General features: G+C 49.3%; 1 long non-coding RNA gene across 1 annotated transcript in view; it reads right to left on the minus strand.

Annotated features, from left to right (window-relative positions):
- Positions 1-371: 371 nt before the first annotated feature.
- Positions 372-27,864, minus strand: part of LOC307197830 — a 147,255-nt gene continuing 119,762 nt past the window's right edge. The window contains exon 4 of the long non-coding RNA XR_013831517.1: positions 372-454. This is a non-coding gene — a long non-coding RNA (uncharacterized lncRNA). The remainder of the gene's footprint in view (positions 455-27,864) is intronic.

Consider the following 27,864-nt stretch of genomic DNA (forward strand, 5'->3'; position numbering starts at 1 on the left):
GATGAAAAAGTTCTGGAGAGGGATACTGGTGATGGCTGTACAACAATGTGAATGTACTTAGTGTCCCTGAATCTACACTTAAAACCGGTTAAAGCGCTAAATTGCATGTTACGTGTATTTGAAGCCCCGCCCCCCATCAGTTCACGTTGTGCCTGAAAATATCCTTCCCATGTTTTAAAAGGCCTGGCCCTCTCTCACCCTGCCTGTGTCATTTTGAACCCCTCTAGCCTCAACCTGGTGCTTTTCTTACCTGGAACACACCACCCTCCTCACTTCTTCTTGCGGTTCTCTCTGACAGAAATGTTTGTCCCTCTCAGGGATGTGTCCTTCTTTGTATATTCATTCGTTTAATCAACATGTATCCATGCTTACCTTGTGCTAGACTTCATACAAGGAGCAGGGGACACACAGGTGATCAAAGCAGGGAAGGGCTTTCCTCTCACAGACTTTGTATCTGGCAGAGGGCATAGTCAATAAACACAAACAGAAAAATATCAGATGGTTGGTTAAGTGCTTAAGAACCCCCTGGCGATGTGACAGCAGCTGGGGATCGGAGATCTAATCTAGATCAGGTGGTCCTGAGGGGCTCTCTGAGGGCTGACTGTTTGAACTGAGACCTTACAAGATAAGGAGGCGGCCATGGAAGATGCGGGGAGGGAGGGGAATTTCCAGGGAGAGAGAGGAAGCTAGTGGAAAAAACCCTGAGGCCAGAACCATTTCAGTGTGTTTTAGGAACTGAAAAAAGGGCAGGTGGTAGGAGCCGGTGAGCAAGGGAGAGGTTTAAGAAGTGAGGGCAGGGGCTTCCCTGGTGGCGCGGTGGTTGAGCGTCCGCCTGCCGATACAGGGCACATGGGTTCGCGCCCCGGTCCGGGAGGATCCCACGAGCCGCGGAGCGGCTGGGACCGTGAGCCATGGCTGCTGAGCCTGCGTGTCCGTCCGCAACGGGAGAGAGCGCAGCGGTGAGAGGCCCGCGTACCAAAAAAAAAAAAAAGAAGAAGTGAGGGCAGAGAGATAGGTGCTCCCATTACTAAAACCATGGAACAAATTACCCTCCAACTTGTAGTGTAAAGCCACCAACTTATCTGACTCACGATCTGATGGCTCAGCGGTTCGTTTAGGGCTCAGCCAGGCAGTTCTCGCTTGGTGGGGGTGGCAGGCGACACTGGCCGTCAGCTGGGAGCTCAGATGGGGCTGCCCGTCTGTGGCTGCCTCCACGCGGTGATGAAGTGCTTTTCTTGCAAAGCAAGGTTCCCAGGGGAACCAGGTGGAAAGGACACCGACTTTTTTTTTTTTTCGTTGCGGAGCACAGGCTCCGGACTCGCAGGCCCAGCGGCCATGGCTCACGGGTCTAGCCGCTCCGCGGCATGTGGGATCTTCCCGGACCGGGGCACGAACCTGCGTCCCCTGCATCGGCAGGCGGACTCTCAACCACTGCGCCACCAGGGAAGCCCCTAGGACACCGACTTTTAAGACTTATCCTTGAAAGTCACGTAGTCTCATTTTTGTCATACTTGGTTGGTCGGAGCAATCAGAAACCCGCACAGTTTCAAGGAGACGGGGAAAAAGAAAAGATGACACGAATGCATTTCTACCCTAGATTCCTAGATTCTCAAACCAGTCCATAAGCACCCTCTGGGAAACGTACGGACTGATCGTCCTCAAATATGGTTAAACACAGCTGTACCCAATCTAGCATTATGTATTTACTCTTTTAGACTATAACTAATTGAGTGTTACTTTAGTATTGCTTCAAGAATAGCTCACGTAATGTTGGTGGAGATAGGGGAAAAAAATAAAGCAGAGGGGACGGAGACCCCGCCTCTCAGCGAGAGGACTGTCAAAGATTTTTGGAGCCAGGTTTTAAAATCACAGCACAGGTGATCTTAGCTCTTTGTACAGGTGGAGAAAATGATGCTTCCGGGCAAAGTGACTTGCCCGGGGTTACAGGACAGAGCAGGGCTGGGCTGAGTGAGCCAGGCCCCTCCCACATCTTTCCGACCCTCCTCGGCTCCAGCCACAGGGAAGGGAGGCTTCAGGATCAGAGTCTCACGACCCGGGTTTGGCTCAGACGTCTCCTCAGAGAGGCCTTTGGAACACTGCCCTGTTCAAGTAGCACACGGCCTTCTGGCTCATGACCCTGATTTAGTGCCTTTACAGCCCTTATCACTCGGATTATGGGTTCATTGTCTGTCTCGCCCGCTCCCGGGAGCCTCGTGTGTCTCTCACCGCTGCCTTTGCAGCCTCCAGCCAGGCCTTAGCCCGCAAGAAACATCGATGAAGCTCCCGCAAGGAGCCTATGGGTTTAACGCAGGGTTGGCTCAGCCGGTGCACCCGGCCTTCCTAACTGCCGCCTGAGACAGCCATATAGACATCAACGTGGTCCTCCCAGCAACCCTCAGGCCCATTTTATAGAATAGGAAATAAAGGCTCTGGAAGGGAGAACCAGGATTGGAGCTGCGGACTAGATCGTTTTTCCACTGACGACAGCCCTCTCCCCTTCTCCCAAACTTGTCACGGGTTAAAGAGGCAGTAAGTGGGGGGCTTTAGTCAACTGTGGGGTCCGACGGGGATGGCTGCGAGCGGTCTTTATTAAAATATGTGTGTCTGGGGACTTCCCCGGGGGTCCAGTGGTTAAGACTCAGCGCTTCCACTGCAGGGGGTGAGGGTTCGATCCCTGGTTGGGGAACTAAGATGCCACGTGCCCCGCAGCGGGCCAAAAAAAAAGAAAAAAAAAGTGTGTCTGTTTACATCACACCTTATCTCTGAAAGGACAGAGGCTTGCCACACCCTTTGGTGGCATCGCCTTCCTCAGTGGCACCAATGGTTGATTTTAGAAGAGGACCCTCGGGGAGTCTAACTGCAGTGTGTTGGCAAGTTTCATCACCGGCCAGCAGGATGGGTAGGCCCGGCCGGGCCCATGGTCCCAAGGATCCGGCAGGAAAAATCCTCGGTCTCCCTACCTCATGTGACTTGTCCCCCTGCCAGCAGAGTGGAGCAACTGGCAGAGTCCCAGACACCACTCCTCTGAGTGTACCACAAACAGCTTGTAAGACATGCGGGGGCCAACGCGTAATTACAGGATCCCAGACCTGGAGACAATCCTGCTGGTGCAGGAGCCGTGAGGCCACTAATGCCACTTGTGACACGAGTCCACAGTAACAGGAGACAGCTTCACTGAAGCATCTGTTTAAAAAAATTCAGCCTTCCCTACCCACCAAATTGTAATTTGTTCAGAATTTTTTTTTTTTTTTTTGGTGGTATGCGGGCCTCTCACTGTTGTGACCTCTCCCGTTGCGGAGCACAGGCTCCGGACGCGCAGGCTCAGCGGCCACGGCTCACGGGCCCAGCCACTTTGCGGCATGTGGGATCTTCCCGGACCGGGGCACGAACCCACGTCCCCTGCATCGGCAGGCAGACTCTCAACCACTGCGCCACCAGGGAAGCCCCAGAATTTTTAAACCTTATTTTTTGGCTCAGTTTCCTCCGGCTCTGCCTCACTCCCGCAAATTTGGAGAAAATCCATGAACTCCTTCAATATCGAGGTATATATCTATCCCTGGAATGGTATCCCTTTTTTCTGCTTTTCAACAGAAAAAGTCCATTTTACACACACACACACACACACACACACACAGTACAAGGTAACTGTGCATAAGTAGTATGACCTTGTAGTAATAAAGAGTTCGGTTGCTGAACATGTGAGAACACATTGTAGGGTATAGGTTTGGAATTCTAACATTTAATAACGTTGGAGACAATGTCTAAAGCAATGATCCTCCAAATGAAGTCTGAGGACCACTCCTGGTCTGTCCAGTGTTTACTGGTCCCTGACAAAAAAAAAGAACAGAAACCGGAAATAAGCATTTAGAAACTTCTTTAGCAATTTGACCTTTTAATGACATCCAGGAGTGGATTCTGTAGACGTCATTTATTTTACAAAACACATTGGGAAGAAGACGGAAGCCTGGTCCTTCACCACACATAGAACTCACCTAAAAGTTTTTGTACATGATGTGAGCTCTACCCAGAAACCCAAGACAGTTGGAAAACTACCATAAGAAGGGTGGGTACACAGCATTAAAAAAAAAAAATCGACAGGAGTTCTATATACAAATAATACCTCCTTATAAAATAGAAGATCCCTTTTACAGTAGAAGCGAAAATGAAAATATCCAGGAATAAATGAAGAAGTGTGCAAAATCTTTATGATTGATTTTTCTCCCTTTAAAAACCGGAAGACACAAGGAATTTTCTTGACAAAATTGAGGTGTTTTAGCTGATTAAGTAGGACTCGGACCACTTTGCAATAGTCCAAAAGAAAGCCAAGGTGTGAGTCCAGGAACTGACGGCTTCTTGAAGAGACTGAAAAACACACGTCTGCCACGATGAATCTGCCTATTCCAGATATTTCCTGTAAAGGGATCATACGCTATTATTCTTTCCTGTCTAGCCTCTCGTTTAGCTTATGATGTTTTCAAGGTTCATCCATGGTGTAGCGCGCATCACGACTCCATCCCTTTTCATGGGCGAATAATATTCCAGTGTGCGGACAGACCACATGTCGTTTATCCATTCATCTATTGGTGGACACTTGGGTTGTGTCTATTTTTTGGCTGTTGTCAATAATGCTGCAGTGAACGTGCATGAGCAAATATCTGAATTCCCGTTTTCAATTCTTTGGAGTGTATTCCTGGGAGCGGAATTGCTGGGTCATATGGTAGCTCCATTTTAACTTTCGGAGGAACTGTCAGACTGTCTTACAGCATTACACCATTCTACGTCCCATCGGCAATGTGCGAGGGTCCCAATCTCTGCCCATCCTCACCGGCACCTGTTATTTTCCACTGTTACCATGAGATCCATCCTGGTAGGTGGGAGGTGGCATCTCACTGTGGTTTTCTCCTGCGTTTCCCTACTGATAGTGAGGTTGAGCATCTTTTCCTGTGCTTGTTGGCTATTTGTATATCTTCCCTGGACAAAAAATCTCCAATAGATATTAAGAAAAATATTAGCAAAACTTAATAAAATATTGATAAAGTATTCTAATAGAAAGCAAAGTGCTTGAACTTTTCTATTAGAATCACCTGGGGAATTTTTTAAAATCCCTGATATGCAGGTTGCAGCCAGTACAGATTAAATCGGGGTCTGTAGGGATTCCCACATCAGCAATTTTTTTTTTTTAAAGCTTCCCTGGTGGTTTCAATGTGCACCTGAGCTTAAGGACCATGGTTCTTGAGCAGAGCATCTCAGACTTTACCGTGTCTATGAATCATCTACGGATCTGGTTCAAATGCAGGTTGTGATCCAGAAAGTTGGGAGTGGAGCCTGAGACTCTATTTTTTTTTTTTTTTTTTTTTTTTTTGCGGTACGCGGGCCTCTCACTGCTGCGGTCTCTCCCTTTGCGGAGCACAGGCTCCGGACGCGCAGGCCCAGCGGCCATGGCTCATGGGCCCAGCCGCTCCACGGCATGTGGGATCTCCCCTGACTGGGGCACGAACCCGTGCCCTCTGCATCGGCAGGTGGACTCCCAACCACTGTGCCACCAGGGAAGCCTGAGACTCTATTTTTAACAAGCTCCCAGGTGATGCTGATGCTGTCCAAATGGGGACGGCATCATGAATAGCAAAACCCTTCCAGGAATGCTGATGTCGAGGCTGCTGGCCGTTGGACCACATTTTGAATATAGCAGATGGACTGCTGCATCAGACCACAGTACCAGCATCTGGCATTTGCTAGGAATGCAGACTCTCAGGCCCCACCCCAGGCCACTGCCACGGAATCTGCATTTTACACGATTCCGGGTGCTTGCCAGGCGCGTCACCCTGGGATCAGCGCTGGTCTGGCGCTGTGGTCTCCCCAGCTGGTGGAGTAGGAGGCAGGCAGTGGGTGTCACCACTGCACAGCAACGATGAGCAAATACTTCTCTAGCGCTCTGACCTTTCTCGGATCAAAAGCTCTGATTATGAGGGTGATTTTGCGGTTCCAGCCAAGTTGGCCGCACCCTTGATCATCTCGGAGCGCCCTGGTGCCCTGGAGATGGCACTGCAGGACGGGAATTGAACAGGACCGAGCTGAGAAAAAACGGCAGCAGCTCCTCCCTGACTTCTTGCCAATCGGTCCAGCTGTAAATGCCAGGACTGGCCGGGGCTCTTCCAGGGGGTCCTCCCTTGACCTCTGGCTTCCCAGATAAGTGGGGGGTGTGAGTCACCCCAGCACCCCTCCCTGTGCGATTCTCTAACAGGACGACTTGGACGGACACTGGTGGGAGGTTCATGTTTATCGGCTGGAACCGGAGAGCGTTCATTCAGTTACTCAACCAGCATTTATTGATTGATTACTGTGTGACGGGCAGCCTGCTAAGTGCTGGGGACACAGATCGAGGGCAAAGAAAACAGTCGGTGATGAAGCGTCACCCAAATGCATGAAAACTATGAACAAGTGCTACCGAGGAGAGCCGCCCGGTGCTCAGAACGGAGAGAAGAAGGGGCTTTGACCTTGCCTGGGAGGAGAGATCTAAGGGATAAACAAGCAGACAGCTCTGCGGAGTGGGCTGGGCAGGAAGCAAGTGCAGCGATGGTAAAACAGAAAGCACGGCTCTGTGTGTCTGCACGAACGACAGATTTCCTCAGTTTCCCCTTCTCCCTGGTGACAACGGGTCTTGGCCAAGCAAAGCGGGAGTTTATGGGCCATTGTGTCACTCGGAAAGTACCATAATCTCTTCTATAGGGATGGCCCCAAACTCCGGGGCCAGCCCTGACCTCAAAGCCATCAGCATGTGCTCCCTGAGTGTGTATCTTGCGCAAGACGTGGCCCCGGGTCATCCCGAGAAGTGCTAGCTGGGCTCTTATCTGCAAAGAGCCACTGCTTTTATTGCAAAGCTTGAAAACTACCAAGGAAAAGAACAGGAACCATGCATCACGGTTTACAAAACGGCCGCTTTGGGGGTTCAGAGGAAAGGAGGTGCTGAGGGAGAATGGAGTGGTCTAGGGGGGTGGGGGGCAGGGTGGGCCGGTACAGACAAGAGGACTACGGGGGGCTGTGAGCCTGACCCTGGAGGGAAGGGTGGAGGGCCTTGTCTCAAATGCACACACCTGCACAGGTGTAGATACAGATGGGAACCCAGGTACGACTGGCTGCAGGGACCCCATTCCTCCCATACAACCAAACTGCTCAGTTGTAGACATGTTGAGTTTGCCAAGACGGCGGGCTTCTAGATGGATACGTCCAAAGGGCGCTCGCGGATGTGAAGGGATTGTAGAGGCTGTTGTCGTACCCTTTCATCCAGGACTGGACTCTTGTGTTCCTGTTCATGGAAGGTGGTCATCCAGGGGCTGCTCAAACAAAGAGGCACAAAGGGCCTCCCAGTTCTTTTTTCAGAGACGTTTGATTGCTTAAGTTCTTCTTTATCCTGAGCCAGTATCTCATTGCGGTGGCTTCTCTTGTTGCGGAGCACGGGCTCTAGGTGCGAGGGCTTCAGGAGTTGTGGCACGTGGGCTCTAGAGCGCAGGCTCAGTAGTTGTGGCTTGCTGGCTTAGTTGCTCCGCGGCATGTGGGATCTTCCCGGATCAGGGATCAAACCCGTGTCCCCTGCATTGGCAGGCAGATTCTTAACCAGTGTGCCACCAGGGAAGTCCCCCCCCCCCTTTTTTTTAAATGATAAACAAGACAGAGCCAAGAGGAGACCCATGAGATCTCACGACCTTTCTCTGGCTTGATATCAACCCATTCATCAAAACTTTGCATCTAGTCCTTCAGCGTCTTCTGAATCAGTCTCACTCAACTACCCTTGGCCCATAGCTGTCTAACCCGCCCAGAGGGGCATCAGGAGGACCTCTGTCAAATGTCTGGCTGAAACCCAGACATGCAGTCTCTTTAGTCTTATCCTAAAGGGAATAAGGAAGGGGAATGAGTTTCCTCTGGTATGAACAGTCTCTGTGGAGCCAAGCAGTCTCCTAGGGACCATCTATCTGTGCCTTCTCCCAGAGCCTACAAGAGTGTAGAAGTTTTGCCCAGCCAGCCGTCCAGCTGTGCAGCTTCTAGAATCTACCCTTCCTCGCTTTTTGGCAAAGTGCGACAGCTGTCTGTTCATTTCTCCTCTCCTGGCACCTCCCCAGCCCTCGGGGCTGAGGATGGGGACTACATCTGTCTTGGTCACTGTCCTGTTTGCTGCAGCGCCCCCAGAGCCTGGCAAAGAGAAGTGCTCAGTCAGGGTGTTGTCTGTGCTGAACTGAACAAGCTCCGATTCTGCAATCTCGTTCCCGAGTTCTGTCCATCCCAATCTGTCTCCTGCTGTTGCTCTTCTTGAAAACAAAACAAAACAAAAAAACCACCAAACAAAGCCCAGCATACTCTCTTTTGTAACTAGACAAGAAACACATGCACGCTAAGGATCCTAAAAATAACCAGACGAAAATCATCCACTGTTCAATGCTCAGAGGTAATGACTGCCAACATTTGCTTCCTGAGTTTCTGACTGAGATTTCCAACTGCCGGTAGAGTACTTCCATCAGGATGTCTCTCAAACATCTCAAGCCCTACCTGACCCCAATCAACCTCATCATCTTCCCCACTCACACTGCTCCTGAGTTCCCTAGATTGGTGGATAGCTTCACCATTCACCAGATCACCCAGGACAGAAATCTCGAATTATTTTCCTTTTGACCCCCAACATCCAATTATTCATCGAGACTTGTCCAGTCTAGTTCCCTGCAATGTGGTTTTGCGTTGTTAGCCCGGCTTCCCTGGTCTCCAAAGCAGCCCCTTATCGTTGCTCATCTGAATGACTGCAACAATATTCTTACGGGTCTCCTAACTTTTAACCTTTCCCACCGGGGCAATCTAATCTCTACACAGCTGCTGAGATAAGACCATATTATCTCTCTGCTCAAAAGCCTTCAATGACACTCCATTTTCCAAAGGGAACTTCAGCATGACATTCAAAGCTCCACCTCCTTTGGTACAAATCTCTATCTTCATTCTCATCTTCTACTCAAATGTCACCTCCTCCAGGAAGCCTCCTCTGATCTGGAGGGTCAAAAGTAACAACCCCCTTTCTCTGTTCTCCCATGGTGCTCTGGTCGGGTACCTTTAATAGGTCTTAGCAATCATCTTATGGTTTATCCCATGTATATCTTGCTCCCCCTCTAGATGAGGGACTCATTGATGCTGGGGACCACTTCATTTATCTTTGTGTGACCTGAGAGAACCACAGCGGTGTTCAGGTTGATTTCAAGATTCATCTGGGCATGAAAACTTGAACTCTGTAAATTTTAAATTGTTTTCTTTTTTAAAAGTTTAATTTAAAATTTGCGTATTAAAAAAATTTTAAATATATCTACTTCCCAGGTATCCATCTTCTCTGATCTCCCTTGAGGAATCGCTAATCCCTTTCCCATCGGATACAGTTCAGTGGAGGCGGGGTGGAGTTTACAAATAGGAGTCTGCCCTCCCCAAAAAGGGAGTCTGTGACCCACGCTAGAGCCAACTAGACTCTTCTTCCTCTGGAAACTGAATCTGGGGCAAAAGAATGAAGAGGATAAAAGTGAGTGAAGTTCTTGTCCATCCTCCCCGGCTCTCCTTGTGGGACCTTCTGTCTTAGGGTTAGGGCCCCACCCCTTGTACGTTAGGTCACACTCTGATTCTTTTGCTAAGTACCAGATGGAAATTCCAGGACTCCAGAGGGCTTTGCCATCCACCCATTCCCTGTCAAACACTACGTTAGGCCACATTCGCATCTACCCCGTAGTACTTCCGGTCTGCCAGGGACAGGCTTCATCAACTTGTCTAAACATCCTGGACCTCTGGGCTGGCAAGGCTCACCTGGTGGAGGTGTAGCCACTGGCTACAGTTTACAGTTCAGCACAGTGGAGAAATGTGGGCACATCTATTCATAACACTTGTCTTATTTGAGACACTGAGAGGGTAAGTTTCTCTCTGGAAATATAACAGTAGGCAAGCAAAATCTCCCAAGAGGGACCTTTTAGAAGGCTAATTTATAGACTGGTAAGTTCTCTCTCCTCATCCCAACCTATAGCTTAGCTTCCAGGAAAGGGTGTGGTTTGTTTTCACATACCAATGACTGTTTACTCAGCCAGCTGCTCCCTGGAGAAGGAGAATCATCATGTGATGGTGATAAGATCATCCATGACTTTGCGGATATGGTTCTCGCTTCTTAACTCTTGAGCTGCCTTGGTTCTTGCTCATTTCCAGGCCTGGTTCTCCAGATTCCTACTGCTCCTCTGAGCCCTGGATTGGTTAGGGATGAGTTTGCAGGCAGCAGAAAAAGAGTGGCTTAAATGTCAGAGGTAGACAGCCCAGGTCTGCTCTGTAGCTCCACAGAGTCACCAATGTTCCAGACTCGTCCTCTCTGCTCCAGCCATCCTCAGCACGTGGCTTCCATCCTCAAGGTCTCATATGGTCATAATTGCTGCTGTGGCACTGGCCATCACAATGATATTCCATACAGGAGAAACAAGGAAGGGAGGAGGGTCAAAAGCGCTTTGCCAGCATGGCCAACCACTTAAAAAAAAAAGCTTTCCCAGCATTCCAACCCAGTGATTTCCATTTATATCTTATTTGCCATAACATGACAATGCCTAGTTTTAAGAGAAACTGAGAAGTGCAATTTAGCTGGACACATTCCTAGCCTGAAAATCAGGCTTCTGCTAGGAAGGAAGAGGTAGACGATGGACGTTGGGTGGGCAGGTCTTGCGCTTTGTCTCAGCCTCCAATATTCTTCCTTCTTTTTGCCTAGATTAGAGTTACTTTCCATGGTTTTCGACCAAAGAAGGCTCACACTATATTTTCCTTCTTATAGAAACAATGCATTCAGATTTATTGTGGGAAAAAGGGAAAATACAGGTTAAAAAAAAAGGAAGATCAAAATCACCTATAATCCCACTATTCAGAGATAAATATCATAATATATTCATATTAATAAGTATTCTACTAACTAGTGGTTTTCTAGCTTAAAAAAATAAAATCTTAAAGGGATGCTCAGTTCACAAAATAGATAAAATGGAGCTGCTCTGATCGATGTTGGAATGGGAGGCCCAGACCCCTCCCAGCGAGGCCCCTCTCCTCTGGCTAAATTTTGGATTTAGCTGGGAAACGACAATTTTAAAGGACTTCCCACTGGCCACTGCACGGATACATCGTCATTTACTTAATCAGTCCCCTATTGATGAGCACGTAGGTTGTTGCCAGTTTTCCACCGTTATAAACAAACTTTGTTATACACAAACTCTCTGAACTTTCCTTTCCAGGTAGCCAGGTTTGTTGGAGCTCATGTACTGCCTTGGAGAAGGTGGCAGGACAAGGGGACAGATGAGTCCTTCTTCTGCTTCTTTCTCTGCCATTTAGTGGCCTTATACCAAGGAAGTGTGTCCCTTGTCTTCCCTCATTTCCATCTTTAAAGGCACCGAATCTTTTCAGTGCATCCCCTCCTGGGATGCAGCCTTCCACGACACCTCCATTCGGTTTCATCCTGGGGTCTGTGAGAGGCCTATATGCGCCAGTATGGGGGTGACCACGCTGGCTGTGCCTGGGCTCTCTTCAGAATGGTTAGCGTCCAGGCAGTACTGGCTCTTCAGTTATTTTAAAAATGCTTTTCATTTTTAAGTTGTTCTAGATTCACAAGAAGTTTCCAAAAATATGCAGAGGTCACTTGTTCCCTACCTCCAGCTTCCCCCAATGGTAACATCTTGCATAATTATAGTACAACGTCATAACCAGGAAATTGACATTTGTACCACAGAGTTTATTCAGATTTCACCAGTTACGCGCGCGCGCGTGTGTGTGTGTGTGTAGTTTTATGTAATTTTTACCGCATGTTAGATCTGCATAACGACCACCACAATCAAGATACAAAACTGGGCTTCCCTGGTGGCGCAGTGGTTGGCAGTCCGCCTGCCGATGCAGGGGACGCGGGTTCGTGCCCCGGTCCGGGAAGATCCCACATGCCGCGGAGCGGCTGGGCCCGTGAGCCATGGCTGCTGAGCCTGCGCACCCGGAGCCTGTGCTCCGCAACGGGAGAGGCCACGACAGTGAGAGGCCCGCGTACCGCAAAACAACAACAACAACAAAAAGATACAAAACTGATCACCGCCACCACAAAGATCCCCCTAATGGGAAGGATTGGGAGTTTGGGGTCAGCAGATGCAAACTCTCATATACAGGATGGATAAACAACAAGGCGCTACTGTATGGCACAGGGAACGATATTTGATATCCTGTGATAAACCACAATGGAAAGGAATATGAAAAAGTATATATATATATTCATATATATGTATAAAACAGAATCACTTTGCTGTACAGCAGAAATTAACACAACATTGTACATCAACTATACTTCAATAAAATTAAAAAAAAAGTCTCCCTTGTGCTGCTCCGTTATAGCCTCCTATCCGCTCACCCCCATGCCTAACCCCTAGAAACCACTAATCTGTCTCCATCACTATAATTTTGCCATCTGAAGAACGTTATATAAATGGAATCATATAATATGTAACCTTTTGGGACTCACTCCTCCCTTCCCCCCAACATAATCCCCTTGAGATGCATAAAAGTTCTTATGTGTATCAACAGTTTGTTCCTTTTTATTGCTAAGTAGTATCCCTGGTGTGGATGTAAGAGTTTCCTTAAAGGCAACTAGGTTCTTTCCAGTTTGGGGCCCTACGAGTAAAACTGCTTGAACAGGAGTTTCTGTGCGCCATAGCTTTCATCTCTGGGTAAATGCCCCAAAGTGTAATTTCTGGGTTGTATGAAAAGTGCATATTGAGTCTTGTAAGAAAGTGTCAAACAGGGAGTTTCCTGGCAGACCGGTGGTCAGGACTCAGCGCTTTCATGGCCGTGGGTCCGGATTCAATCCTTGGTCAGGGAACCAAGATCCTGCAATCTGCTCAGCGCAGCTAAAAATCCAAACCGAAACAAAAAAACTGTCAATTTTCCGGAGTGGCTGTACCATTTTACTTTCCCACCAGCAATCATGTACAATCCGGTTTCTCCACATCCTTGCCAGGTTTGGGCGCTGTCCCTATCTTTTATTTTAGCCGTCTGGATGTAGTCACACCCCACTGTGCTTTTCATTGGCATTTCTCCTGTGGCTGACAATACTGAAGTCTTTTCATGGGTTCACCTGCCATCTGTATATATTTTTCAGTGAAATATCTCTTCATGTCTTTCTCCCATTTTCTAATTAGGTTGTTTTTTACTATTGACTTTTTTTTTTTTTTTTTTTTTTTTTTTTTTTGCGGTACGCGGGCCTCTCACTGCTGTGGCCTCTCCCGTTGCGGAGCACAGGCTCCGGACGCGCAGGCTCAGGGGCCATGGCTCACGGGCCCAGCCGCTCCGCGGCATGTGGGATCCTCCCGGACCGGGGCACGAACCCGCGTCCCCTGCATCGGCAGGCGGACTCCCAACCACTGCGCCACCAGGGAAGCCCTACTATTGACTTTTGAGAGTTCTTTTTTTTTCTTTTAAATAGATACTGAATACAAGTCGGTTGGTAAATAAATGGTTTGCAAATATTTTCTCCCACTTTGGAGCTTGTTTTTTTTTTCACCCTCTTGATGGGGTAATTTTGTTTTCGATTGAGATGTAATTGACATACCATAAATTCACCCTTTTAAAGTGTACAATTGGGTAGTTTTTAGTATATTTGCGAAGTCGTGCAACTGATGCCTCTGTTTAGTTCTAGATCATTTTCATCACCCCTAGAATAAACTCCAGACCCATTCGTGGTCACTCTGCATTCTGTCCTTCCCCACAGACTCTATAAGCTGCTTTCTGTGTCTATGGATTTCCCGGTTCTGGGCATCTCATTTCATATAAATGGCGTCGTACGTACTCTACGTGACCTTTTGTGTCCAGCTTCTCCCACTTGGCATTATGCCTTCAGGTTTCACCCACGGTGTAGCATGTGTCAGTATTGCATCCCCTCCCACGGCTGGATCGTACCTCATTGTGTAGACACACCACATTTCATGTATCCATGGTTAGGAGTTGAATTGTGTCCTCCAAAAGCACAAATGAAACCCTAACCCCTAGTTCCTCAGAAATGTGACCTTTTTTGGAAATAGAGCTGTTACAGAGGAATTAGTTAAAATAAGGTCATCCTGGGGTGAGCCCTTAATCCACGATGACCAACGTCCTCACAAGATACATAGAGAGAAGGTGGCCATGTGACAACAGAGGCAGAGATTGGAGTGATGCAGCTACAAGCCCAGAAATGCCAAGGATTGTCCGCAAAACCAGAAGCTGGAAGAGGCAGGGAAGGATTCCCCTACAGGTTTCAGCCCTGCCGAAACCCTGATTTCAGACTTGTGGCCTCCAGATCTGTGAGACAATATGTTTCTATTGTTTTAAGTCACTTGGTTTGCTGTAATCTCTTTCAGCAACCCTAGGAAACCCAAACACCCATTCCTCATGCGATGGTTATGTGGGTTGTTTCCACCTGAAGGCTGTGAGGAATCATGCCGTTATGAACGTTCCTGGACAGCTTTTTGTGTGGACACGTGTTTTCAATTCTCTGGGCTCCACACTTCAGAGTGGAATTGCTGAGCCCTATGGTAACTCCAGGTTTAACGTTTTGCGGGTGCAGCAAAATGCACACAACATAAAATCTCTCATTTGCATCATTGTAAAGGGTACAGTTCAGTGGCATCAAGTAATTCACAGTGTCGCGAGACCATCGCCGCTATCGCGTTTCAGAACTTTTTCATCACGCCCAACTGAAACCCCACCCATGACGCAGTCACTGCCCCCAGTCCCGTCCTCCCCCCTCCCCCACGCCCCTTGCCCTCCCAGCCCCTGGGAATCATTCACCTCCTTGCTGTCTCCATGGATTTGCTATTGCGCTATTTCACAGAAATGGAATCACACCATTGTGTGTCCTCCTGAGTCTGGTTTCTTTCACTTAGCATCATGTTTTCAAGTTCAACCACATTCTAGCATGTATCAGTACTGGATTCCTTTCATGGAGGAATAAAATCTACCGTATGACAAATGAACTTATCTACGAAACAGTCTCACAGACGTAGAGAACAGACCTGTGGTTGCCGAGGGGAAGGGGCTGGGGGAGGGATGGATGGGGAGTTTGGGATTAGCAGATGCAAACTCTTATACATAGAATGGATAAACAACAAGGTCCTACTGTAGAGCACAGGGAATGAGATTCAACATCCTGTAACAAACCTTAATGGAAAGGAATGTGAAAAGGAATATATGTATATGTGTAACTGAATCACTTTGCTGTACAGCAGAAATGAACACATTATAAATCAACTATACTTCAATCAATTAAAAAAATCTACTGTATGAGAGTGAAATAAGTCAGAAAGAGAAAAACAAATACCATATGCTAACGCATATATATGGAATCTAAAAAAAGAAAAATGGTTCTGAAGAACCTAGGGGCAGGACAGGAATAAAGACGCAGACGTAGAGAATGGACTTGAGGACACGGGGAGGGGGAAGGGTAAGCTGAGATGAAGCGAGAGAGTGGCATGGACATATATACACCATCAAATGTAAAACAGATAGCTAGTGGGAAGCAGCCGCATAGCACAGGGAGATCAGCTCTGTGCTCTGTGACCACCTAGAGGGGTGGGATAGGGAGGGTGGGAGGGAGACGCAAGAGGGAGGAGATGTGGGGATACATGTATACGTATAGGTGATTCACTTTGTTATACAGCAGAAACCAGCACAACATTGTAAAGCAATTATACTCCAATAAAGATGATAAAAAAAATCACATTTTGTCTATCCATTCACCAATAGATGGACGCTTGGGTTGTTTCCACCCTTTGGCTGTGGTGAATAATGCTGCTATGGACGTTAGCGTCCACGTTTTCGTTTCAGCTCCTGTCTTCAGTTCTTTTGGGTACCTACCTAGGAGCGGAATTGCCGGGTTGTGTGGTCATTCTAGTTAAAGGCATTTACAACCTAGAAGAGGGTCCTCACCAGAGCTCGGCCATGCTGGCGCCCTGATTTGGGACTTCCAGCCTCTAGAGCTGGGAGAAATAAATTCCTGTCGTTCACAATCACCCAGTCTGTGGTGCTTTGCTAGAGCAGCCTGAAAGGACTAAGACAGTTTTGCCTGTCTTTGAACTTGATCTGAATGGACTCGTACAGTACATACACTCTAACTGTGCTCAGTGTGGTGTATGTGGGGCTCACATGGTGTCGGAATGGGCTTGGTTCACTCTCACTGCTGTATCGTATTTCATTGTTACAGCCTATACACCCATGCTACTTACCCAGTCACCGGTGACAGACATTTGAGTTGCTTCCAGGTTTTGCCTGTTGTAAGGAAAGCTGCAGGGACACGCCTGAATGGTCCTTTGGGTGGGTCCACGCCCTTCTTCCTCTTGCGGATTAGCGAGCTGACTGGGGCATGGGGAACGTGTATAGTTAGCTCCGGCAGGCACTACCAAATACACTTCCCATGTCGCTGTACCGTGTTGTGCTCCCATGCGATGGGAGAGAGTTTACTTTTGCCCAACCTGGTATCGCATTGTAATCTTTCTTGGTGTTTCTTGGATGGTCGGTGCCGTGAAGCACCTTTCCATATGCCAATGTCCCATTTAGTATTATCTGCAACGCTCACTATAATCCTGAGAGGTTAGTGTTCTCGGGGCCGTTGCACCGAGGACAGAGGCCAGTGGCCTGTCCGAGGGTGGGCAGCTGGGAAGCCCTGGATCCCGGGTCTATTCGGATAACAGAGTGAGTTCTCACTCTCTGTCCTGTAGAGGAGCCTTGATTCCAGGAGAGGAGAATGTTCTTTTCCCCCGTCAAACTGGAGGAAGGACTCAGGTGAGCACTTGACAAATTCAAGTTGGGCGATGCACGGGATACGAAGGTGTTTTTGGGGAGCGGGCGTGGTCAGCGGTGGCGCATGGATACTGATGTTAGCCGTCGCTGTTATTTTTATGGGAAGATGCATCCGAGTTCCACGCTGGGGACTAGAAATGAAGCCTGGGGTCTGGCCTAGGGGAGCACATCTGTGTTCCCAAAGAAAACAGCACAGCTTGAGCAAGAGCAAATCCTGGAAATGATGACAGCCTCTCGCAAGCTTGTTGCAAGTGACTCGCTCTGTTTGCAAAACCGGATCCACAGGCATGTGTGGGAGGCAGGAGGCGGGCAGCTCTGGGCCTCAGGTTTCCAAAGCTCCAAGTTGATGGAATCCATTCTCTCCTCCGTTTTAGGTCCGGGTCCCCAGAAGCAAACGCTGAGATGAGGGTTTATGTGCAGGTCATTTACGTGGGTCGTGGTCCCAGGGAGGTCTGCAGGGGAGACCCGGAGGCCAAGCGGGCCAGGTCTTCTGGGCTGGCGTCGGCAATTCGAAAGCATCCTTGGCCTCGTTTTCCAGAGGAAACCAAAGCGAGCAGCACATCGTGTAACGATTTATCAATGCCCCGGAGCCAGATGAAGTTGATGTGTGATTCCAGCGAGGCGGGCAGCCTCCCATCTCCCCAGTTCTGAAACGGAGACACCCGGGAAAAGCCAGGAGGTCAAAGTCTAGACTCGAGGTCCTCATGTTGCAGTAGGGTGAGGCTATCCGAGCTCCCCCATGTTCCCATGATTCTTTTCACCAAGAGGTGAAAGTACCAAGGGAGGCTTAGCTTCGGATGGCCGCACCTGAGCTGCTCTGCCTGCCCACGCAGAGATCAAGGGGTTTTCATCTCCCAGGTGAGCCCTCGGCCGAGGACCGACAGGTGTGAGAATATGAAAGCCCAGCTCCCTTGCCCGAGTCAAACCCTGAGGTGTAACCTACTTTCCAGAGGCCTGGACTCTGCCCCGAAGTCCTGCCTTCCCTTGTCTGCTCTGTCTCCCCTGTGGATCTCCCGGGAACCGCGACCCACATTAATGACTAACACACAGGTCCTCGCCTCAGGGAAGCACGGATTCCTGGTCGCCAAACCCTGTACATCGGCCCGTTGACACAGCCCATCCAGGGGTGCTGGTTTTCCTTGGTAACAACACAACACCTGCGATTCCAGGCAGTTCTGGAGTGAACGTTATACCTGGAGGTGGCGATGCAGGAACCTGGGGGTCCTCCCCCTCCCGCCTCCGAAGCCCTTGCCTGTCCAAAGCACATGTGGGATTCTCTGCTGTGACACTTGGGTGTTGGACTCATACGTGTACGGAAAGGGAGCAAACCACGAGTGGACTTCCCAAAGGGACCCCATCGGCGTCATCGCCACCAGGTCAAGCACCGGAACCTTACCAGCACCCCAGCAGAGTCCCTGTGTGCCCTTTTGGTCACCACCCAGGCACCCCTGAGTGCTACCCGGACCTCTGACACCACAGCTGAGCTTTGCCTTTCGTTTACATTTCACACGAACGAAATCACACAGGACGTTCCTTTCTGTGGCGGCCTTCACGAACCTAATATTACTTTCATGAGGTTTGTCCATATCCTGGTTCATCTGTGTTGCTGTCTAGTATCCACTCTGTGAATATCCAGTTTATTTATCCTTTCTATTACTGATGGACACTGGAGCTCTTTCTAGTTTGGACTCTTACAAAGGGCGTGCCCACCGATGTTCTAGAACATGTTTCCGGGTGCATGTATCACCTCATTTAATCTTCACAACGATGCTCCGTGCCCTGGTGCAGATACTATTACCAGCTCCCTCGTGTAGACTTATTTTACAGACAAGCAAACTGAAGTCCGAAGAGGTTAAACAATTTGCCTAAGATCACACCGCGTGGGAGGGGCTGGGTTTGAGCCCAGATCTTCCCGATGGCAGGACTCAAGCTCTGGACGCTTCTGCTCAGACGCCATCTGACTTGGAAGCAGAACCTCTTCCTGGGTGGCGCCAGATATAGTCTAGGCTGGAAACCAGAGCTCTGTGACCATTACAGATGTTAGTGCGTTGTCTCTGCCCCTGTAACGTCTTTCTCGGAAATGCGGGTCTTTCTGATCGTTGAGACCTCGTGGGCGGAAGACCACCGATGTGCTAGCCCATTTTCTTCTTACAGGAGGCCCCGGGGGGCAGGGGCTGAGGCTCTGTACAAGGTCACAGGGCCCGTCCGTGGAGGAACCCGAACTGGGAGCTTGGGTCCTGACTCATGGATTCTGCACCCCCACCTCCACCCCCGCCCCGCCATGCTGAGTCTCAGAGCACACGCAGCTCTTTAGAAAGGAGGGAAGCAATGACATCCCCACCATCAGGACGCGGGCTGCCCCTCCCCCTGAGAGGCCGTTGTCACACTGGCGGATGCCAGCAGCCCTGATCCACGCGCGGCTTTTCCACGTGGTCCGTCTGCCCGGGGAGCCTCAGCTCGTGTCTGATTCCGGCCACGGGAGGCGGCCCCCGCCTGCACACTTGCTCGGGTAAATACACTGCTGTCCTGCCGCTGGGGCTCAGCTGGGATGTGGCGGGATGATCAGAGCTGCATTCCGCCCTCGCAGGGGGTACGGTAAGGATCACAGGAGAGTTTTGGGAAAACAGAACAACTCCGGGCAGGCACCCAGCGTTATGAGGACAGAGGAGAGCGGCGGGAAGAGGCAGGTGGGAGGGTGCTTTGGCTTTTCCTCAGGAGTCGCCTCCAGAGCCCAGCGGCCCCTGCTTCTCGCCCCGCTCACCCTGCAGGGGCTCACGGCTTCTGGGCCAGCAGGTGCGTGGGGCCTGGGCGCCCCGAAGCTTCGCTGCTTCGCTTTTATTTGCACCGGCGCCTTCCATTTAAGACAGCTGCCGCCCAGCTCAAACAAAAGCTTTTCTACGGCCACGAGAAAGCGATTATTTGCATTGTGTGGGAGTGGCCATCCACGAGAACGAGCAGTTTCCCTCTGAGCAGAGAATGAGAGACGTCTGAGCCTTCGGAGGGAGGGGGGCCACTAAGTGTGCAAAATCCTCTCGGGGGCAGAAGTCGAAACAGGTCGGATGTGCTTATTCATTTATTTCCTCCCTAAAAAAAATCACTTATTGATCACATACCTTGTCTTCTGTATGAACCCAACCCTCGGGGCCCAAAGTATAGGCAGAGGTGGACACTCACACTAGTGACAAAGTACTGTAGGGGCACAGATGCGGGAAAAGCCGACCCTGCTGGGGAGGCGGGTGTTGGAATGTTCTGGAAACCAGGTAACATTGCACTAGGTCTTAAAGGATGTATGATTTTTTCCCAATTAGACAAAGAAGGGACGGCATTTATGATGGAGGAACAGCATGTGCAAAGGCCCTGAGGCTGGAAAGTGCAAGGAGTTTGGGGGCATAAGGGTCACCTGGGTGACTAGAACATGGGGCGCTTGGGCAGAAGAGGGGGAGCCCCCTGCAAGGGGGGAATTTTTCTCCTTAAATGTAAAAGTAGAGTCTTAAGTGTTTAAAACCTGAGTGAGGCTGCCAGGCACATAGGTGGTGCTCAAGAAATATTTACAAAATAAATGAATGAGGAGAATTCCCTGGCGGTCCAGTGGTTAAAACTCCGTGCTTCCACTGCAGGGGGCCAGGGTTCAATCCCTGGTCGGGGAACTAAGATCCCGCATGCCTCGTGGTGTGGCAAAAACAAAAAAACAAAAAACAACCAAACAAACAAAAAACCCCCACCAAAAACAAACAAAAAAACTCCAAACAAACAAACAAATCAAAACCCTAAAAAAAAATGAATGAGGGGCTTCCCTAGTGGCGCAGTGGTTGACAGTCTGCCTGCCGATGCAGGGGACACGGGTTCGTGCCCCGGTCCGGGAGGATCCCACATGCCGCGGAGCGGCTGCGCCCGTGAGCCATGGCCGCTGAGTCTGCGCTCCGCGACGGGAGGGGCCACAGCAGTGAGAGGCCCGCGTACCGCAAAAAAAAAAAAAAAAGAATGAGTACATAAGTCTAGTCTTTCAAACCTGCCCAGGTACAAGGGGAAGGGACACGGCCCCCATCACTCCACAGGAGTGTCAAGGTAATATTTTAAGAAGAGCAGTTGGGATGGGAGATACGGCTGTGGCCACTTTTGGAGAACAAAACCTGCCGTAACACTGGAGGGAGGTAGTTACACGAGGGGGTCAAAAGATTTGGAAGAAAACCCTCTGCCCATCCCAGCGAGGTCCCGTGTTTATGATTTATGTAAAGAGAAGGCAGGAGAAGGAGTGTGGTCTGTGGTCCAAATCCCCGCTCTTTCACTTATTCCCGGAGTGACCTGCATCTTCTTGCATCCATGGCAACCTGCGTGTGTGACGTGCCCAGCCCAGAGGGGAGCTCACGGAACAGTGGTCAGGTTGCCTGTTAGCGTCACCAGGACTGGTTACAGGCGGTCGGGTCGGCTGCAGAGCGCTTTGCACAGCTTAACGGTTGTGTGTGTGGTCTGTACCCCACGCATCCCACGTTGCTCTAAAGGCTGACCCTGTTTGGTGCTGACTTTGTGTGCTGGGACAACGTATTTCCAGAAAAGAGGAGAATCTGGGACAGCCCAACAAGCCAGAAGCCCTGTGTTTGTTGAGAGAAAGGCTTGGATCCAGAAAGCTATTGGCGGCGGGCGGGGGGGGGGGGGGGTTGGCTGGGGAAACAATGCCCAAAGGTGCCCCCGTAGGGTGGGTCTTGTCTCCAGACCTGCCCCTGGGTGGAAGGGGGTACTGTGTGCTCACAAAACTATAGTCAGGGGACTTAGCAAAGGCAGCCTCTGGATTTGGAGAAATGCCTTACTTCTCTCCAGGTAAGCACTGTGTGCTCATGACCTTTCCATTTTTGGTCATTTTCTACCCTAAACCTCAGAAGAGTCTCTTGTGTTAAGTGGGGAGGGGGCCGATTTTGTGCTCCACCTTGTAAAGAGAGAGGCCCAGTCTGGCTCCCACACAGAGGTGAATGGGGCTGACTCTAGATTCTCCCCGGCTTGGAGGGGGCAGAGGCGGGAGCAGTGGGGTGACGGGGCCACACCCTTCTTGGAATACGAAGCTCTGAGCTGAGCTCTGGCCAACGTTCAACGCCATCTAACGTGACTTGCGCCCTGCACAGCGTTTTGTGCCTATATTTATCCATCTGCAAAATCTCTTTTCCTTCTCTAACTACCTCCCAGGGATATAAAATACCTTCAAGGTACATTTTTGTTCATCAGACAAAAAGAAAAAAAAAGGCACCGCCGAAATAGAAGAGATTATTACTACTGTACGACTGTAAAAATGGTGATCAGGGAATTGGGAATTCAGGTGTGATGGGACAGCCGCAGTAGTGAATATTTTAGAAATAAAACATACATGATAAAAAAATGACCAGAGCGGACTAATTATAGAACGGAGCCTATTAAGGGAAGCGAGGAAAATCTATGCTGAGGGGAAAATGAGGAGAAAATTGGTGAGCAGAGAAAGTAGAAAACGGAGCGGGAGGGAAATATTTATGTTCGCCGTCTTTTACGGGAGCGGCCTCTGAAATGTGACGAGTGAAAGGCACAGGAGTATTTGAAGAGGAAAGTGGTCATTGTTGAAATGACCACGAATGATTTATTCTATATTTCTGTATACTGAAGGCACTGACGTGTAATTTACACCGAGTGAAATCCATCCTTTTCAGTGTGCACTTCTGTGGATGCTGACAGATGGAGTCATGGAACCTCTCCCGCAATGACGATCTAGAACACTCCATCACCTTCAAAAGCTCCATCTCCACACCCTCCTTCCTGCCCACTCCTCAGGCTACCACAATCCATCTTACGGGCCCCCCGCGCCCGGGAAGGTTCTGCACAAGCCCTGGGATAACTTCTTGATGACCAAATCCAGGAGACATATTTGAGACACTTCAGATGTGGATTCAATGGAGTGCGGTCCAGAAGGAGGTGTGACGGAGGCACAGGTGTGGGTGCAGGTGGAGGACAAATGGCAGAGCTCAGACCTGCAGGTCTTAATCATCGAGGTGAAGGCGAGGAGTCTGGGGCATCGGATGACGGTCTTGACGGGAGCGGTGAAAATCAGGAAAGATCAGGAAGAAGAAGAGGGAGATTAGGACGTGTCTCCGGGTTCCCTTTACTACCTTTGAGATGTTGTCGTCATGGAGACGGGGAGGCCCTGCAGGGGTGGGTGTGGGGCAGCTACCAGTGATCGGTACCCGAGAGGATAAGATGCTGAGTCAGCTTGCCCGCCTGCCTCTTCCCTGTCGGAGGCTTTCTAAGTGCAGTGGGGCAGCGCGGCGATGGGGCTCTGATCCTCAGCTGTGCTCTCTAGAGCCTCTTTTGTTGGCTGTTCAAGTTCGCCTTGAGCAAACAGTCCAGCGCACCGCTCCCTCTGCACCTGTCTCATGTCCCCTGCGGGTGAGCGGACGTGTGCGCCCAGCTCTGACAAGGTCACGTCCAGCGTTTTCTGTCTGCAGACCCGAGTGTGGTCTTCCGCTCCAGGAAGGCTCAGGTGACACGACTGAGTACAGAAGCCAGGCTTGAGCCTTCGTGTTCAGATGAACTGAGACTCCGGCTTCTCCATCATTTTCTGAACTGGCAGGGCGGCTCCCACATCTGGGAGATCTGTTTTGCCTCCACAGTGTTGGAAGGAAAAAGAATCCCTCTGGCATCTGACGTTCGCTTGGAGTCTGCCAGAAGAATGAACGGACCATGAGATAGAGTGTGAATGAGGGTCCTAGGATGGAGGCTGAACTCAGACGACCAAGCATCCCAGGAGGACCTGTGGAGTCCTGGAGGGACCTGGTGAGAGATGACGTTGCTGTCTTGACTCTAAGACTTGAGAGCTGCTGACTTCATGGGGGAATCAGGCAGCTTAAGAGTAGAAATACCAAACGGTCACTCATTTAAAGCGAAAGCTCCAGGTTTTATCTCTCGTTGTGCTGGCCGCTCTGGACTAGGACCCTGCCTCTCCTGGGGGTTTGCACTCACCCTTTGCCCTTGGGGTACCTGAATGAAGATGTTTGAGAGAAAGGGCATTTCTCCAGGGACGTTGTATCTGTCCAAGGGCCGCGCACATCTTCAGCAGAGGCTGCAGGGGACGCTGCGTTGCTCAGCCTTCATCCCTTGGGGTCCCGGTTATGGTTTGACGGGTCCCCCTCAAGATTTGGTGCACCTGTGCCTTCTGCAGAGGGCGGCCTCTGGGCCACTGGAACTGCCCCCCACCCCTGCCCCCCAGGCTTTGCTGGGCCCCATCCCCGTCTCTGCGCCCCCTTGCTCCCTGGCTTCTTCTGGGAGAGAGTCCTTCAAGTGTCCTCCCGCTTCACCGAGCTCTTCACTGGTCCCTCCTCACACCCTTGACCACAGAATACCGGCATTTCCCACCGCCCGGCCTTGGCCTTGCTTTTCCACTTACACTCCCTTCCTTGGTGATCTTGGCTACACTCAGAGCAGATGTCTGTCCAGCTGGAGTTCTGTCCAGTGCAGCTCCTGAGACCATCTCCCCACCCGTGCTCAGGCTCCCCTGCCTGATGCCTTCACACCTGTCCACCCCCGACCTGGGCCCCTCTCCTGTGTCACTGTCGCACCTGTGCACTGTCCCCTTCCAGGTAGATCTTTGTGACGCTACAGGGATGCCCTCCCATCCACCTCAGCAGAGAGGGTTCACCAGGTGTCTGGGAGGCCAGGCGGGTCAAAAATCCAAGATCAAGGTAGAACTGTCCCTTTGAACCTCGTTCAAACCAGGTCATATGAAAAAGAGCCAAACTGACAAACGACACAAAGCAACTTCCTGCCAATCAGACTCAGGGCCACTTAACTAACGTTCCTTGCCTGCAAACGTCTATTAGGATACATCAGTTCTATCTTAACTACTTTTCACAGACAAATGATAGAACGTAGAACAGCGTTTTGTTCAGTTTTAAACAGATGGTTTAGTTTATCTATAATTCAAAATACTAAACAGATTCAGTAGGTACCACAGATTCAAGAATCCTGTACCCTTTGTCCAAGTAGCACAGCCTCTCCTCACACAGGGGATGGTCAACTTCACCTTCGAATTACAAACAGCTCATGCTCAATGCAAAAAAATTCAAAAACAAAACAAAACAACCAACCCACAGAAAACACAAAGATTAAACGTCTTTCATGCATCCTGCCTCTCAGAGATAACCACTACTAATATCTTGGTAATGATCTTGTGGTTTTAAAAATATGTACACACCCACCCACACCCACATAAATTATACGTATTTATAACTTGTCAATGATTTATAGATAATTATAAAATTATATATTTGTGTAAAACTACGAAGTACACACGTTTACAAAATTAGTGGCCTACTCATCAGCATACTTGGATGTCTCCTTTTTCTCTTTGCAGTATATTACGAGCTTTTTTGCATAATAAATATTCCTCCTCAACACTTTTTTTTTTAGCGGAATCTATTATGTGAATTGCCCAATTTTTTTTTTTTTTTTTTGGTAAAGGGAGATTTTCTTGTGCGTTCTTTCTATCCTTGGGCATGTTCCTAATTCCTATCTCATTAGGTTCTCACAGCAGCTGGTAAGGAACTCTTATCGTCATTTTGTAGGAAATACACTCCAGTGGCCACGGGTGGCTCATGAAAAGTGGAGCGTGTGACTAAGCAGCTTCAGAGGAACTGGGATGAAGCCACAGGGGCTGGAGCAGAGGGGCCCCATAGCCATGGTGAGGATTTTGGACTCTGTCTTAAGAGAAATGGAAGCAATGCACGGTTGTAAGCGGGGGAGCTGGAAGGATGGAGTGGGAACAGAGTGTGCATGCGGAAACTGGTGAGAAGGTCCCTGCAGTGGGTCAGGGGGAGAGGTGGAGGACAGCCCAGGCCAGGATGCCTGGGGAGACAGAGAGAGGCCCATGGGGTCTGGAGGTGTTGGGGTGGTGAAATCAACAAGTCTTGGGATGGGTGTGGTTACCCTGATTTAGTGAGAGGGGATAAAAGCTCTTTGTAAATGTTGAAACTGAACGGAGATCATATTGATTATTATGAGAATTAAGGGGGGAGAATCTTAGGGCAATGAATCTTGCAGTCGTGTGTGTTTTTCCTACAACCTCATGAGAAAACCAAGGCAATCACAGCTTCCATGTTTAGATGGTTTTATGAGTCAGCATAAGCACCACTAGCTGCTACGACAGATAAACCTTGAGCAAGTTTCTTTCTCCTTCAGGTCACAGACGGATGTAAGCTGGGCAGCTTTCTGGAGTCAGGTGCCTTGTGGAGGGGCAGTTCTGTCGAGAGACAGGGTGCCTGTCTTGGGCACGCTAAGGCCAGGCGAGGTGACCCTTCAGTAGAAGCTGGTGTGGCGGAGTAGGTTTTCCAAAGATGCCCCACGTGTTCTTCTAGAGCCTTGCTTCCCTTCCTCAAGGTCCTTCCCCCACTCCTGAGCCTGGACAGACCCTCAAGACAGCCTCAACCAACAGAGCAGAGAAGTGAAGCCATGTGACTTCTAAAGCGGGGTCATTAAACTACGGTGCATCTCCTCCTTGTTCTTGTGGGACGCTTGTGCCTGGACGTAGCCACCATGCTGTGAGGAAGCCCAAGCAGCCACACAGAGACCTCGCGGAGATGCCAGCCGTACCTGTTCCATCAACGGCTTCCTGAGGTCAGAGCCAATAGACCAACCGCCAAGACGTGACCGAACCGAAGAGGATGGTTCCAGCCCCCTCAACTCCTCTGCCGCCTCTTTTGGGTGAGGGAGCCTGTGAGGATGGCTGCTATAAACGGCTTTATTTTATTTATTTATTTATTTGCGATACGTGGGCCTCTCACTGTTGTGGCCTCTCCCGTTGCGGAGCACAGGCTCCGGACACGCAGGCTCAGCGGCCATGGTTCACGGGCCCAGCTGCTCCGCGGCATGTGGGAATCCTCCCGGACCGGGGCACGAACCCGTGTCCCCTGCATCGGCAGGCGGACTCTCAACCACTGCGCCACCAGGGAAGCCCCCTGTTGGAAGATTTTTAATCACAGTTTCAATTTCATTACTTGTGATTGGTCTGTTCATATTTTCTATTTCTTCCTGGTTCAGTCTTGGAAGGTTATACCTTTCTAAGAATTTGTCCATTTCTTCCAGGTTGTCCATTTTATTGGCAGAGTTACTTGTAGTAGTCTCTTGGGATGCTTTGTATTTCTGCAGTGTCTGTTGTAACTTCTCCTTTTTCATTTCTAATTTCATTGATTTGATTCCTCTCCCTCTTTTTCTTGATGAGTCTGGCTAATGGTTTATCAATTTTGTTTATTTTCTCAAAGAACCAGCTTTTAGTTTTATTAATCTTTGCTATTGATTTCTTTGTTTCTATTTCATTTATTTCTGCTCTGATCTTTATGATTTCTTTCCTTCTGCTAACTTTGGAATTTTTTTGTTCTTCTTTCTCTAGTTCCTTCAGGTGTAAGGTTAGATTGTTTGAGATTTTTCTTGAGGTAGGCTTGTATAGCTATAAACTTCCCTCTTAGAACTGCTTTTGCTGCATCCCATAGGTTTTGGATCATCTTGTTTTCATTGTCATTTGTCTCTAGGTATTTTCTGATTTCCTCTTTGATTTCTTCAGTGATCTCTTGGTTATTTAGTAACGTACTGTTTAGCCTCCACGTGTTTGTGTTTTTTACGTTTTTTTTCCCCTGTAATTCATTTCTAATCTCATAGCGTTGTGGTCAGAAAAGATGCTTGATATGATTTCAATTTTCTTAAATTTACTGAGGCTTGATTTGTGACCCAAGATGTGATCTATCCTGGAGAACGTTCCATGTGCACTTGAGAAGAAAGTGCAATCTGCTGTTTTTGGATGGAATGTCCTATAAATATCAATTAAATCTAGCTGGCCTATTCTGTCACTTAAAGCTGTTTCCTTATTTATTTTCATTTTGGATGATCTGTCCCTTGGTTGAAGTGGGGTGTTAAAGTCCCCCACTATTATTGTGTTACTGTCGATTTCCCCTTTTATAGCTGTTATTAGTTGCCTTATGTATTGAGGTGCTCCTATGTTGGGTGCATATATTTTTATAATTGTTATATCCT

This window comes from Stenella coeruleoalba (assembly GCF_951394435.1).
Source record: "Stenella coeruleoalba genome assembly, chromosome: 15".
Classification (NCBI taxonomy): Eukaryota; Metazoa; Chordata; class Mammalia; order Artiodactyla; family Delphinidae; genus Stenella; species Stenella coeruleoalba.